The sequence below is a fragment of the Varroa destructor genome, unplaced genomic scaffold (genome assembly GCF_002443255.2).
Source record: "Varroa destructor unplaced genomic scaffold, Vdes_3.0 BEIS01000003.1, whole genome shotgun sequence".
Lineage (NCBI taxonomy): Eukaryota > Metazoa > Arthropoda > Arachnida > Mesostigmata > Varroidae > Varroa > Varroa destructor.
In genome coordinates, this window is record NW_019211456.1 from 19,053,162 (window position 1) to 19,069,513 (window position 16,352).

The following is a 16,352-nucleotide window of genomic DNA, read 5'->3' on the forward strand; positions in this document are numbered from 1 at the left end:
ATTCGGCTAGATGCTAGAATACAGGACTCGTGTTTGGAAAATACTTGTAAAATGAGCCAATTTCTGCCATTGTCTCTGAGCAACCTTCGGCTAGGGTAACCATAAATATGGAATGACGATATGCTGGAGTCATATCTATTTCCTGCGAGCCGGAAAACTTAATTTTAATTCATAGTAATTTCAAATTGTTATGTTAATTATGTAGATTTCGTTGAGCGAACCTTATTCCTCGCATATGAATTATAGCCGCGCTGGCAAGATTGCATGAAAATTCAGCAGCATATGTTGAATAGACAAACAAACGACGAAGACAGCCGTCATCAAAATGAATGACCTGTCAATAAATGTCCTAACGATGGCCTATTTTCATTTGTCCATAAACTTGTTTTAGTCTGTTTACTCTACGCTTTTGTTTTACTTACTTTGCAGGCCAACCCAAACTCACATAGAAGGCGTTACCCGACCGAGCGAATGAACATTGTAATCAAATATGGCACTGAAATGGAAACATTTCTTCAGTGAGCTAGTACCGAAACGATGACAACTCCATTTTTATAATTATTTCTAGGTAATAAAAAATCAATATTGATATTATCGCTGATTTTCAGCTTTACAGGAAAATGTAATTCATCGCCCAGCAGAAAAAAAAATCGGATAATCAAGAAAATAACTGAAAATGACATTCTGATAGGCATTTTTTCTACACGACACAATGATCGTTGTTATCTTTTTAGTGCATCGTTACGGAATGCAATTTTCAAGCCGTGTGAATGAGCCGTCTTATCATAGCGCGCTATCATTTAGACAAACCTTTGCCGCGGAAGCATAAAGCAAAGACGATGTTTGATTGTCGCAGAATCAAAGCCGCCAATTTTAATTGATATCGTCCCTTACGTTGTAGGCGAGCCCTCTATTCAGGTTGAGCTCTAGCCTGAGCTACAACTGTAAACTTTTCCTCCCGCTCGGACAACATAGAGGTTAAATGAGCTTATCCAAGATTCTTACCTATTAATGCTTACTTATTTCCCAGGCCACCTAGTTTACGAACCTAATGCTCGCACACAAGGTCCATAGATGGACCAGGGCTCACCAGTGCTAACGTTGTTCTCAGCTCTGGCAAACAAGGTTCAACTGGCTCCGTATGTCTCAGTTGCATTTACCTAGCAAGCCTAAATTCCCTCGTAAAATAAACTTTTATTTTTCCCCGCTAATTTATCACTATAAGAGGAGGCTTTATGATGAACACTGGTATTCTTCTTATATACTGTTATATACACGTTCTTATATACTGTTCTAGTACTAAGAGCGGAGCTGGTTAGGACAGCATTTTACAAACGTACTTCTTGAAAACGTATGACTTCATTGTATCGGGACGCAAGTTAGCAACGTTTTTTGCTGAACTTAATAGCTTAATGCTCACCGGACGATCACCATTTGTCTGAATCCCTGCGACGCGTATCAGGAAAGTTTGCAGTTAATTTGGTCGTACTGTCAATTGATTTTTTATGATTAGAAAATTTACTGAGCATTTTGAATGTCACTACTAAAAGCCAACGTTATAGGAAGTATGGCAACCACAGGCTGAAAATATTGCATTGTGAGATCGCCTCTTTGGGTTGACTCTCTTGTATCTCCGATCTGAAAGGCGAGGAAAATGTACTCTAAAGATTCTCAAAGGATTAAGCTGCTTAGATCGTACTACTAACTGTAAACTGTTTTGTTTCTGTGTAACTATCTAAATAGGATCGATATTATCAATGGTTTCTAATATTGGTGAGTCTGTGTACATTTCTCTATTTGTTATTAAAACATGTTGCTACCTAGCAGCAGTAGATTTTGTGCTTGTTACCTACGAGCAAAAACCTATCGTTTATATTGAAAATAACTCTTATCAGAGTGGCAATAATAGACGCAGGATGTCCAATGAAAGAATAATGACAAAAAGCAATCAGAAACTCGTAATACATTTCATCTGTTCATCAAGATAAGGGTAAAGCCAGTTACTTACGAAGGAAGAACAATTGATTTCCAACATGAACATTTCCTAAAACAGTAATGACAAAGTATAGGAGACAAAATATGTCTGCTATGGCTTAGCTGCGAGTACTTCCAAATATTATGATTCGATTTAATCAATTATTGGATACTAAGAAGAGATGTGCAGTTGTTTGCTACACGTCAAAGGACTAACACAATGTTTTCGCTAGTTTGTGTTTCGAAATTATTAACAAAAAACGTAAATTTCAGGCGGGGGGATAATGTATTTTTATACCTCTAAACAACATCTAAGTCACTCTTGTTCTGAGCCCTTCCCCTAACACACGCTTTTCCCTCTCTCATTACCCCGTGTATAAATAGCATAGCATTATTATGAACATAGAAAAAATACCGGAAATTATCCAGTGGACTTGAGATGTGTAGACTAGTTTATAAGCACCGCAGCAGCGACCGATCCTTGCTATTCTTCTAAGCAAAACCATTACCAGTCATAGGCCGAAACGAATCTTCTTCCTGCTCTACGAAAGCAATAGTGGCATACGCCACCAGTCGTCTGGGTTGTGTAGCATGCGGAATACAAGCGAACCCGTCTGCCCGAGCTGGTTCGTGTACGCTGGTCTACGGCTCTTCTACATATATTCTGCCCCTCCCTCATCCTATCCGTCTTTTTCTGATTACTCTATTTCTCTCTCATTCTTTCTCGCTTTCTAAATAGAACGAGTTGTAATCCGAGCAAAACCCTGAGGGCGAATGTTCGGGAAGTAAGGCATCCGATAGTCAGAACGCGGGGGATAGCCAGAGGGCCCTGAGTCCGGTAGCTGGTGAATACGATCCGATGCGCTAATGGAGCCAGGGGTGAGAGAAGAGTGGGGTGGCTGGATTCAACCTAGGCATTGGCCTGCGCTGCCGGCCGAGTGCCACTGAGTGAACGCGTTAGTCAATGTGCTGATATGCAGCAAGCGAACCAACAATTCTGCTGTCTCTCATGGGTAAGCGGGGAAACTGCATCGGTTAGGTGCCCGTGAAGAGGACGACGGCGACAGTAGCAGTGAGGTACACTGCTCAGCGTTTACATTATACCACCGGAGAATAGATGCCTGCATATAGTCATCGGACGTCATACAGGATGGCGACTCGAAGTCGGCGTTGGGGCCTATCCAACGAACGCTTCGTAGAGGACATGTACCTACCTTCGAGTTTCAGGCAAGTAGTAAACTTAGATGTTCTAGTTAATTCCTGAAGTGAGCGTAAGATGAAAATTACTTCAGTAATCATAATGTCTGAACTAGATGGACACCGGAGCTTCCTTTAGTGGAAGTAGCCACCGTTAATTTATAGTCATTCAACGTGATCCATAATTGAGCTCTTAAATCACTTTATCATGGCGTCAAATGTTTGCATAGCATATTACAGTCCGGTGGATAAATATTGAAACGCTATGATAAAAAACAAAACAGCTTTGAAATTACAAATCCGATTTTATAGGTAACAATGCAGTTTCACAAATCATCATCAGAGGTTTTCTTGAAAAAAAAGTCGGCTGGACAGGAGTGAAACCAAAACGAGAGACGTTCTATGAAGTTAACATTGAGCACGCGTACCCCACTGCAAGCAATAGGGATGATAACGATGCAAGGTCTACAATACAAACCCTGCGGACAAATTTCTCTAACAAAACGTTACTTAGATTGGGTTACTTCTTAAAAAATAATATTCGTAGCTTGAATTCTCCGCCGGCAAACCGATATTGCAATGAACTGACTAGCTAACCGTGCGCAAGAAAGCATAGAAAGGTTACGCCTCGTCCTATTCCATCCCCTTGAAAATGCCTAAAGATAGGTTTTTTTATCGGGGTTGAAAGGCGACAGACATGCAGTGGTAATGTAAAGCACCACCATGTGGCATTGCCGCGGCCAAGAATAGTACCCGATGGATCACCTTTTATGTGGTAGAGTGTCTCCTTTTCTATCTAGGGGCTAATAGGTTGCTCCGAGGAATGAGATCGCCGTCACGACGCCATGAAGGCCTATAAGACCTGTGATGGTCCGATATTATATGCGCAGCGCCTATGAGAGGAATGCTCTCTTCCGTATTAAGAGCGTCACCAACCTACCAGTGAGGTACGAATATATTTCATAATAATCGACTTTAGTTATTTTAATGGTAGGGAGTTGCTCTTTGTGGACGGACCTCTAGAAACTACGATATCACAGTCGAGTCTTAGAGTTCGGGTCTATTTATGAGATTAAGCTTGTAGGCGGAATGAAGACCACTTAACTCTGCCAGCAGTTGCAATAAAATCATATTTATGAGTGCTAGTTAAAAACAGGATGCTCCTTTATATGTTGGGTGGTCGGCGAGTACGTTGCTTTACGTATCGTACGCTGCCACGGAGAGAACAAACATGTTCGGAATAAATAGACACATTTTCTATAACTCCTCTAATTGATACAGTCAAAAGGTGTGAAAAATCTTTTTTTATTTTTATTGAATCGCTCAAATTTAGCACTACTGTAACTATATAGCATCTTCCATTAGTATTCGTCCATCTAAGAAAAAGTGAAACTACGATTAGCGCCTTGATTACACAATGTGGACTCTCATTACGTTTATCTTCTTACCGCAACGCAAGGCAGTACGTTATCGAGTTCAATGTGATACACTATCAACAATTTTGTCAAGACTTCACCTTGAAACAAAAACAGATCAGTTTAGCGAGTCCCATATGTGGGCCATCCTCTCGCTCACGACGATAAACTGACATATCAGACTAGCGTCGTAACGACACAGGCATACATTGAAAACAAAGCACCTTGGCACTACGGTTTAGCAGCTATGTGATGCTGTTGACAGTAATGAGGACAGATGCAAATGGGGAACGGTTTCCAGAATAGCAAAGTGGTACGCACGGCAGAAAGGTACGATGAACCGGTCGAATAACAAAAGTAAACATACATAGCGCTACGGCCTGCTGGAATAAGGCTTTCGAACAGGTTGCTAATCGATAGCTTTTATCGAAGGTATATCAAAGACAACGTATCCCTATGTCTGGATTGTTGTCGTCGAACAAGAACTAGAAAATGAGTATTTGTTGTTAAATTGGTTCATCAATTTCGAAATAAAAAGGAGACAAATGGGAAGAAAGGAAGCCAAATGAACAATAATGATATTGCATGTCATTGGCGGCCCCAGACGAACGGCAAGAATTCGTTCAGGCACTCGGCGAGCGCTCTACGAAAATTTAACGTCGGAGGCTCGTGGACCTATCTCTTACGGTTACGCTATTGCGACGGTTGGGTGTGTAAGCCTGTCGTCAACCTGTGCCATAAGAAGATTTTCCGAAGGTTGGAGAACCATGTAAAAGGAAAAGGAAAGTTTTGACATTTTATTCAACCAGGAACGGCCAAACCTGGATAGGTTTTGCGATTCGTAAGTACATTTTCCTTTTTAGCGAGATGTGGCTAACAGAAACGAAGCTAAAAGCTGGTGTTAGATGGAGTCACAAATAAGGCCCTGCATATCTAGCCTTCTAAGGCATTTGAAAGAATCTTCTTGTCTCGCTCATGTCTTTTGTAGATTGTCACGAAAAGAAGAACTTTTAGTCTTTGGACTAAGCAGATTTCCGCATTTATTTGCCCATCAGTATACGTGCACGTTGGATAATTATAGAAAATTGATGAAGCGAATAATGAAATTCGGTTTTCCCACTAAACATGTTCTACCACAAAAAAAATTCATAAACATGATTTTTTTGTACGTTTATAAAGCCGATAACTGCGTGTTTATTTCAGTTATCAAGCGGCGCAATTACTCACAGGGTAGCTTGCAATGTCGATAGAGACTCAACAATGAAATGTTATTGATCTCATCTCATCTCATCATCACTCCTTTTTATACATACTGCAATGATAAAATTTCCAAAAGGCCATTGCGCATATGTTCAAGGCTAAATTAAGTCTTCCCTGGCTCTTGCAACAATAGCACAGTTTAACTTGCTTAAAAGCTTGCTAAAATGTTATCAGACCGATATGTTTTAAGAGTTGTGGCTGTATTTCAGTTTTTCATGGCTTATCTGCATCTATCTTGACTTATTGAAATCGCTCTATCATCAACTGCAATATGCTGGCTCTTGTTAGTCTCTTTTTATATGGCATCACGCCGGCAATAATTAGGTTTCTACTGAAGACGTTGATCTCCACCAGGGCGGAGCCGGTTTATCTTCTTACCATTTCAACCCGCGCCGGCGAGAAAGCGCTTCGAGGAATTGTCTCAATTCTAGAGGTCGTACCTCTTAACCATTTATATACAGATAGCAACACGTTATCTTTCACACTTTTCTTCTCTTTAATGAAAGAGCAACGAAGTATTCGCCCTGCCTCTTTCACCAATTCAGTTTCACCGTTTCGTGGAGTGGGCAAACGAGGAGTGGTCCGTCGGAAGTTGGGCCAATTAATGCCCACATTCGCCTCGCTGCAAAAACACAACATCGATAAATACGTGCACCCAGTTGTGTGAAACAATAACATGTATCGTCTTAGTTGTTAAGTTTATTTAGATAGAATCTAGTCGTGTAGAATATCTAAGAATTGTATGCTGTTTCAAAAACTTCAGCTTTTATTAAGGATTTTCTTCCCTATCAAAATGTTCGTGCAGCCGGATCGGTTCATAAACTTGATTAACTTGAAGTTGAACACGGATGCAGCTTGGTGAATTCCGCTGTCTAGCTCCACATCATCCTGGGGATCGGCCTCCCAAAATGAGCTTCCTTCCAGCTGGAAGTGAGTGGGCAGAGTAGAAAACGACTTTGCGAAGGGCTCTCTCACTTGATGCTTGACCTGTTCCTGCAATGGCCATGACCAGACGCCTCTAGTCACGCCAACCGCTTGTTGAACAGATTGCAACAAGTGCATCAGTACAGGACGTCATATGTTTTTCTTTTCGCCATACATACAGCCGAATAGCACATATTTATACAAATCCAAACAAAAAAAAAAGTCAAATGTTAGTGCTTATATTCAGCAAAAAGAAACGCATGGTTTCTAATCAAAAGACAAATGTGAAACCCTTAGCGATTGTGACAAGAAGCTCTCGAACTTGCTAGGAAAACAGAACCAACGATTCTCTTAATATAAGAATATACGTTGGCCAATAACAATTCAACAACACTGATACAGTTACAGGGAGCGTACCCCCTTGTCATAAGTACGTTCGGCGCTTTATAAAAACTTTCATTATATTTTTAGTATGCTTTTTTACTTCTTTTCATATAACATGATCTTAGTAGACATTGTATTCAAGCTGACATCGATTCCGTGTGTGTCAGAATCCATATAGGCACCGACGCTATATATATATATGTACATGGATGATTAATTCTTGCTTTGATTTTATATTAGGCAGTAAAACGCCTGAAGTCTTAAGCAGATGTTACTTTTGCTCTCCCTCTGTGTTGGGCGTAAAAGCGTCTTTTCTTTCACATCGCCGTTGGCATTGTTCATGTTTCTGTTTTATTATGAGTTATTTCAACTTCTACTTTTACAAGCTCACTTATTGTTATTATTATGATTAATATGAAATCGCGGCATAGGCCGGCCACAGCGACAACGCGCAGTTCTCCAAATAAAACAGGCTCGTAAAACGGGACCGACAAAGGGGCAAACAAGCGGCAGGCCTTACCGATTTTATTCTACTCCGTCGTTCGACCGTGAAACACGCACAGAAACAGCGACCGTGGTTTTTTCAGGGAGGGCAAAAACTTTTGCAGGACCGAGCCGCCAACGGCGGTTAAAATCTAACTGTAATTGTGTGCGACAACATCGACCTCAACAAAAAAAGAATCCTTGTTAAAGAAGTGTGCCTACAAAAAAGATGATGTGGCCCAGATTTAAGTATAAGTACGTCGACCATATTTATTATATTTGAGCAGAAATAGGGCAGCTATTGGCGATGGCCATAAAGGTAAATGGGAAGACGGACGAAGAGAGCTTTTTAGAGAAACCAAATTTGATCTTTATTAGCTGCTTTCTTGCCTGCTTTTCACGAGTCACTCAGGGTATAAATTATATCTTGTTAGCTGATGGTTTCTTTATTCGTTTGAGTTGAAAATAGTTGGTCATATAGGGCCTTAAAGGAATTCTAGCGCTTTTCTTGAAAAAACATCAAGAGTTGTTCGTTGTGAGCTGCTTTGCACTAAACTGGAATCCGGTTGTGCATTTTCTCCACTGCCCTGCCGGCTGCCAATGTCCTGTGTCGACAAACAATAAGACTGAAATTCGTACGCCCGGCCTACTCTCGGAAGTCCTGTCACGGTGTGCGTATTCGTCCACTTGTAGGTGTCGAAGGAAGTAGTGCGCCTTCGCACGTGTACCACTCTGTTGTTACTCTGAGCCAACTATGAGCCTGAAATCGGCCAATTTACTGCTGTCCACTGGCAGGTCGTCGGGCCTGCAAGATAACCACGCTCGGGACAAGCAGGCTTCGCTTAATGATCTTAGTTGTGTTCAGCTTGGCTGGTTGTTTGTGTTTAGGGTTTGGGCATCTAATGAACTGTATGCATGCCGGCATCGACGACGTTGCGACAAAACGCAGGCGATATTGAACTTAATCGATAGAACAATGACGATACTCCGCAGTTATTCTGGTTAAGAGGCTAAGTTATTTGCAGAGGCATATGTTCAACTGTATTCATTGGGTGTTATCTTAACTATTGTACAACTGCTTCCTCGCTTGCCACTACCAGTGACTATTTCGCACGGGATCTCTATTGAGTTCATTATAACAACAACGTCTCGGGCACACGGCTGAATATGGCTTTCTATGCTTACTGTTACAAATATTAACAGAGGTATAGGTTTTTGCTTTGTTTGAAAACTATCATAAGTCCAGGTCCCGCCGTTGTTCGTTCGTTTTCTGAGCCACTTCTGTAAGTATGCTTCGCTTAGGAACAGGAACAAATAACATCGCTATCCTACCTTACCATTGCGTCTTAGCTTCTGTTTTTAATTGGTAAATTAATTTTCTACGTATCATCCGCCAGCATGCATCGATCGACATGTCAGGCAACATATTTTCTATTCCCGTACACTAACAAGATTCGATGAATTAATTCATCATCAAACTTTATGGCACACCGCCGATTGCTACACAAATGTAGTAACTTGATCGACGCACTCTTTGATCTGTCCATCAACCCAGCCAAAAAGCTAACGTCTGCAACGAACTAACTAAAATAAGTTAGCTGATTTTATTTATCAGCATTTGCATGTTATTGTGGCCGAAACCCTGGAGTGTTGGAACAGAGACTAGCATCAGGGACGAACCCAAAAAGCCCTTCTTCGCTTTACATTCTTACCCATCAGATCGTATCGCTAATAGAGTTTTCTGATTTGTGCAACGCAGATAGAGCGTCGGTAGGCCTTGTTGGATCTAATATTAGGGGGGTGGCAACCTGTGCTGCGGCCACCGTTGTGGCTTCGTCTGCCAATGCAAAGCGCCGATGCCCCCGTGTTCCAGCAGCAGCAGCAGCAGCAGCAGCAGCAGCAGCAGCAGCAGTAGCAGAATACACTATCCGGAATGGAATGACTGGAGCCACTTCATTAGTCGCTCGCTTCCTTATTCAGCCGCTTTCATTGTTGATGACGCCCCATTGGGAGACGAAGACGAGGCGGCGCGGAGAGAAGAGGCACGCTAAGCTGAGCTGAGCTGAAGACCCGCAGTCATCGGAAGCTCGAAAGCCTAATGGTGTGGTGCCCGTTGAAGGCCGTCGCTGTGGAAAACCAAAATGCCACACATATAACGACGTAGAGCTAATGCTATGTACTTCTAGCCTGAATTCTATTCCATCGCCGGCGTCGCTTTCCCGCCTGCGAAGTTCGCTGGCCGGTCGAACAAAGCAGTACACGTAACGGTGACAGTGTCCTTAGCAGGAGAACATATATTGGCCGGACACCTGACAACGTAGTCGTGCCAGTAATAGTTAAATATTGCTGGTAAAGCTCGTTAAAGGTAACTGTTTGTTCTTGGCGAGGACAATATTTGACCACGTGGAACAGTTTAACAGATTTGGCCGTACTGTGAGCGGTCCTTTTCTGTGCTTATTCAACGCATATTGAGTAATAGACATAAATCGACTTTGTTTTTATGATTCTTGATGAATCATATGACGAAGATGAAGCAATATGAAAATGCACTTGCTACAGAAGATACATTTTTTTTTTTTGCTTCTTGTTCGCATTGAAGGTTAATGATTTGAGTTGTTATAAGAGCTAACGATACTATCTATCCCAACTAAAGCTTGACAAACCCACTATTGTTCATGGACGTCTGGAATAATTTAGAAATAGACAGATGTCTATTCCACTGATGTCGGCGACCGAGCTCGCAGGAGTTCACCCCAATTAAATCTATATCGTACAATCTGGATACCATTTCCCAGAAGATTTGAATCGCTGAACCTTTTGTTTTGCCAGCATCGAGCGGAAACTTTCTATAAAATTGGCAAATTTCATATAGGCTATTTCACGAACTAACAGACAGAAATAGAAACTTTGTAATAATAGTTTATTATGGTTATGACAGCTTACACTATATTGTGGGTGCCAGGCCAAAGCTCGTCGCCGGACTCTAATTTGTCCGGTCGAAATTAGTGCGTAAGTCTGCATAAACGACAATTTAAACATCATGCGTAAGTCTGATTTAAATTTTGAACCTGTTGATGAAATATTAATAAGGTGTTTTTTTTCAATCAAGTTTACAAGTGAAGACTAGTGCTTCACTGAGTGGCGATCTGTGAGCGAGCGTTCGACTTGAACTCCATCACAAAGAACTCTTATGAAGTCCAGGAACTCGTTGTGCAAACCTGATAACTCTACAGGCAAAAAGAATCTTCCCAAAAAACGGCGAAATTCCTGAAGAGGCTCAACCCTCTTCTGGTTGGCTGGGATAAATCGCTGCTTGGGTTATGAAATTGTTTCGCATTTGAAACGTATACTCTACCATAACGTCAGGAAAGGGACGAGTGAATTTAGGTCTTCGGTCTGGAGCAGCGTGTGTCGTTCTTACAGGGCCTGAGGCGTTGAATGGAACTGGTGAGGATACAGTGTGATATAGCCTTTGGACTAGACAAACAGTGTGGCACTGAATAGTAGGACATTAACTTTCGTCCCTCTACTGGCTATAGTAGCAAGACTTTCGAAATGGTTCCTTTTAGTAGCCCAGCTATTCTGTTACACGGGGCTGGCTTATTGAGGGAAAGTGTGCTACAAGCAGTGTGTGCTAATTCGATAATAATAACAGTAATAACAATAACGGTGTGCACATGTCGGTTTTTGCTTTGGTCTAATCTGGCAAGCGACTTCTCTTTGATAGCTCGAATGCATTCTGAAAGACTTTGTCAGTGTTAGCTAAAACAAAGATACTACGCTCTAAGCGCTTTGGAAGATAGATACGCGTCTGTACCTAGTTACCTTTTGGTGGGCTCCTGTTGCGTAAAAATTTCAGTAATGTTATACATATATTTACGCAGAAAAGAAGATCTTTTCCCGTTTTGCGACATTCTACACTCAGCTTTTCAGAGCATCTTCTATGGCGACATTACTACTGCAGCTGAAATGAATCGCAACACATGTACCTGATCTCAGTACTCCGTTCTCTAACGGAAGATGTCCTTCGTTCTAGATAAGTAAAAACCCGTTTCATGCTATGTAAGAATAAAAACTTCGCTTTCTTTAAACTCTTCTTTTTAATACGAGAGGATCTTCTGCTAATACATGAGATATTTCCTCGAAACGACAATGACGGCTCCGCAGAGATTTTCGAAAAATGAAGTTTGATGAAATTTTTTTGTATATCGCAAAAGTACTCCAACTTGTCGCTAATCTGACGTTCAGCAATATTTGAGCTAGGAACTAGGGTGATGTTTTGTTTGAAAATTAGCCCCCCTCTCACCCCATGCTGGCCTTATGTATCCGGCTTATTTTGACCAAATTATTCAATGCAACAATGACGGAGTCCTCAGCCGATCATAATCATCACCATTATTAACACAGGCATGGCCCCAGCAGAATCGTCCGTGTGACTTTCGTGGCTGGCGTGCTAACCGGCCGAGCGCTATGCACTGTATTTCCAGATGTGCCAACCAACCTCGTAATTACAAACCTATTAATCTTAGCAAGCCACAATAGTAACGGACATTTATCTACGTTTCTCATTCGCTCTTTCTGCCTCAAATTCTCTCTCAATTACAGGATGCCTCTATTGGCCGACCAGAGGTAAAGTGCTGCGACCGTTACTGCCGTCACCGCGCCTGGTGGAGTGGGCCAACAAAATTCGGACCCCAGACAACTTAATGGTTTGGCGTTCAAACGACAGCCACTGCAGCGTCGGCCGACTCGTGAGAGGACCTATTAAGTGAGGAAATATCGAGGGTGTCACACCGGAACAACCCAGCCGGGTGCCCTCTAAAGCAGTGCAAAGGAGGCCCGCTGGCTGGTTGGTTCGGTGGGTCGGCCGGCCGGCCGGCTGGCTGACTGCCTGCCTGCCTGCCTGCCTAGCTATTCACCCTCTTGGTCTCGCCTGCCCTCCCAGCTCGCTTAGTTCTATCAACCACAATTCGGCTGTTAAAAGCTGCCGAAATGGTATGCCGCCTTGGCTGCTACCGCGGTCGTTCTCCTGAACTAAATAGAAAGGCTAAACCGTGAGCGCAGTGAATGAGAAGTTCTCTCATCATCGCCTCCAATTAAACACGTCCATTGGCCTTTTCTACTGGGGTGGCCACGCTGGACGGGGTTTTCAGCGTGAACTGTTCGGATAAGATTTTTGCTTGCTTCTACTATTCAGCAGACCTGCTGATATGAATGAGGACGTACGTTAGAAGAGCCCGTTGTTGCTTACTCTCGGAGCGGTGCTCCAAGAAAGCAGTGCAGCAGCTGCAAGATCGATTAATGAATAAATGTTCCGCAGTGATGGGCAGTCACCGTCATCTAGAGTGAAGATCAGCTGGAACAGCAGCGATTGTTCATCTGCGTTTTGGAACCATTATGAAATCGGACTGCTTCGCTTAAGTAGACGGCGTGAAGCGAGTGACTGGAAATGGGCAGTTTTGATTTCAACAAGGCGCCTGTCCACGGTAACAAAGAGTCTATTATTGGCTAAACACCATTGGCAGTCTCTAATATTACTAAATATACTTGACACAGGTAAATATATAATTACGAATTTCTACTACAGATTGTAGAATCTAGAGAATGTTACGGACATAGTACTGTTGTTAGAATCTATACGAATCTTGTACTTTCTATATTCTGCAGGAATGAGAAAGCCATTAGATAAACTGCGACAGGATTAAGTTAGGTATCTGGTCAGTAATCCAGTCTAACATTGTCACATATACGTTACCGTTTAAAATTATGAAAAATATACTTGAAATTGTTATCATATTATATATACTGTTTTTGTCGTATATTTCTTTCATTATTACCACCATTAAAAATTATGGATAATGATCCTTGGTTCTACTACAGTTATTGCGTTCGAACGAAAATTTCATTTTTATAAAGGAAAAAACAACTACACATCATGGCTATAGCTGAAAATATAGTGACCTTTCATTATTTTCTAAAGAAATATTTTGCTTGAAATAACATGCTCTTTGCTCCATTTAGAGGTAACTTTCGAGGCCCACATTTATGGAAGAAGCTTTCTATACACGTATACGTGTGCTGAGATTTCACCCGACAGCTCAAGTGGTATATTATATAAACGCGTAATTTTACAGTCATAGCATATTAATGCTATTGTTTAAACGGGAAAATAACTCTGTTATGCAAGTTTCAGAGGCTTCAACTGGAAATCAAGGAATTTTAATTATTAAAATATCATTATTATCGGTGAGTAGACCTTCAGCGCCGTTATCTTCCGTAGCCTTTTTTAGCGCGGACGTTCAACTGCATTAGAAGTATGACGATATTAAATCCGCGCCGTTTAAGTAATTTTTGCCTCGTTGCGGCAGGCGAACCGTGTAAAGGATGTCGTTTCATTCTTGGGCTTCTCGGTAGAAAGTTGAAAGATGGTATTCTCTCGGTAATTGCTTAACGCAGGATACCCGAATGTGGACATCGTTGGCCTAATATCATCAGGTAGATTTAGCTAGTAAGAATTTCGCTTCAGGGACTTGACTTCGATATATGAACTTAAACTTTGGCCTTTCTCGCCCATTTTTGAATAGATGACTTATCCTAGTTCTTTCTAATCGCTAATCAGGAAAGCTTTAATGAAATCACAAATGTCCGAAGAGGCAAATAACAAAAAAAAAAAACATCGAGTGCTGAAGCAACGACTATATTTAGGGCAGGTATCAGGAAAGATTAACGATGCATAACTAATTTTGTCATACACCTGATACAGTTATGAGCCGTCCCCGGGGCTTGAAGCAACGAACCCTAGTATTCTTCAATCAGGCCCAAAGCCTACGATAGGCCGGCCAGGCCGTAGGATCGTTGATTCGGCTTACACTATAAACGCTGGTAGCTTTTGGGGGATAATAACGAAAGGCAATGTTCTACCCCCTTCACCATTTGATTAACGGACGAATTACTCTACCAACGGCAAATTATGCTATTCATAAAAGTGATTTCTCCGTAGGTTTTCGGATCCCTGCCTATTAATTTGAACCGCCTGCCCTTCGGGCTGTCTTGCATAGATCACCCAATGAAATTCAATGTAGAGAAAAGCTATATGGGGAAAACTCCATATTTGCCACTTTTCCAGATCGCCAGAATGTTATGGTGTCTAATGTTCGCATGTAACAAGATTACTTCGCTCCATCGTTCTTCCGGCCAGGACTTTTACTTGTCCATGGTTCAGTTACCTCTGTTGCACTAAGGAAGACGCGAGATACACATTTCTGAATCTCCAGGACCGGTTATTTTCAGAAAGTATTTTATTCTATGTTGCAAAATGAAGAGCAGTATCCGTACGTTTAACATGAAAATGATCACTTTAGTAAGCTCATATGAGGGTTATTTTACTGCACTTGATTACTTCCTGAATACAGCAAGCCTTTAGTTCTACAGAAAGCTCCTGGACCCTATTTTTATACAATTCGTCATAACCGGAAACGTCTCAACGTCTAATTCGTAGTCAAAATTTAGGTTGTTCGGTGTAAAGCATTAAGAGCAATTTCTTCAAATGCTGTCAGATATCGGAACGAGTGACCGATATATAAATCATAAGCCTTAGAGAGCCCTCATTATGTCAGTTAAAATTTTCCAGATTCGAAGTGATGCAGAAGGTACCTTTATACCAATGTTTTAAGCCTTCCGACATGGACACATAAAAAAAACTGCTACTAACAGATAAAAATTAAAAGACCAGTGTGTTTCGGTCTAAATGGTGAATAAAATAAACATAAAGCAAACATTAAAAGTTATTGAACTCAGTTTCTGACCGATGGAATATATGTGTATATATATATATATATATATATATATATACACTAGGCTGCCCTAAACGTATTGAATTTTTTTCCAGCTAGTCGCTTTAATATCATATGCCCTAGATAATATGGGTAGGTGTTGGTATTATTATCGAAAGCTGATTCGACAGTGGTCGATTAAATTAGCTTGAATGGTTGTATTCGAATTAAAAGTTGAGTTCTTTTTTTAAGAAAACTGAAATTTCTGCTATAGGTGATCCTTTTATAATGATAAAGGCATAAATGCTGTCTAAGCCCATAAATAAACTTGTGCCATTGATGGTGCAAATGCGTTAACGGCCCAAAGATAGTTCTGTGTTTTGCATTCTGAAAATTTTGATATGGTCTGTGTTTTTCGTGGCGGTCGACCAAATACAAAAAAATGCTGATGAAATGCGCCCAAGAACTAAACATCGATGGCCAAAATAATTCATTTGACTAGAAACAAGCTCGACGTTTGGGTACCATACAAATCTACTCGATGTCCCCGAAGCTCTACGGGAACACAACGAAGTCGAGCCATTTCTAAAACAGCTGATTACGGATGAGAAGAAGAGTCCAGGCTAAAAATCGAACGAGGTGAAGCTATATGTTCGGTGAAATCAGAGAGGAATCGTGTACTATGAGTTGCGACCACCTGATTCGGATATCGGCTGTCAACAGTTAACAAAATCACAGCAACGAGCCATTGAGAGAAATTGGGGAAAGCCGGAACTAGTAAACAGGAAAGGTGTTTTATGCCACATACAACTTTAATACCCGAAAAAAATTGAAACAACTTAAGTCGGAAATTTTAACGCACTCGCCGCATGGTCCGAATCTTTCACCATCATCTACCTCGAGAACACAGAACAATCGGACAGCTATGACCCGCCAAGGGTAG

General features: G+C 41.4%; 1 long non-coding RNA gene across 1 annotated transcript; it reads left to right on the forward strand.

Moving 5' to 3' along the window:
- Positions 1-1,351: 1,351 nt before the first annotated feature.
- On the forward strand, positions 1,352-15,777 carry LOC147756630 (uncharacterized). Its single transcript, XR_015324640.1, has 2 exons — positions 1,352-3,201; positions 12,243-15,777. It is a non-coding gene; the product is annotated as an uncharacterized LOC147756630 (long non-coding RNA).
- Positions 15,778-16,352: the final 575 nt, after the last annotated feature.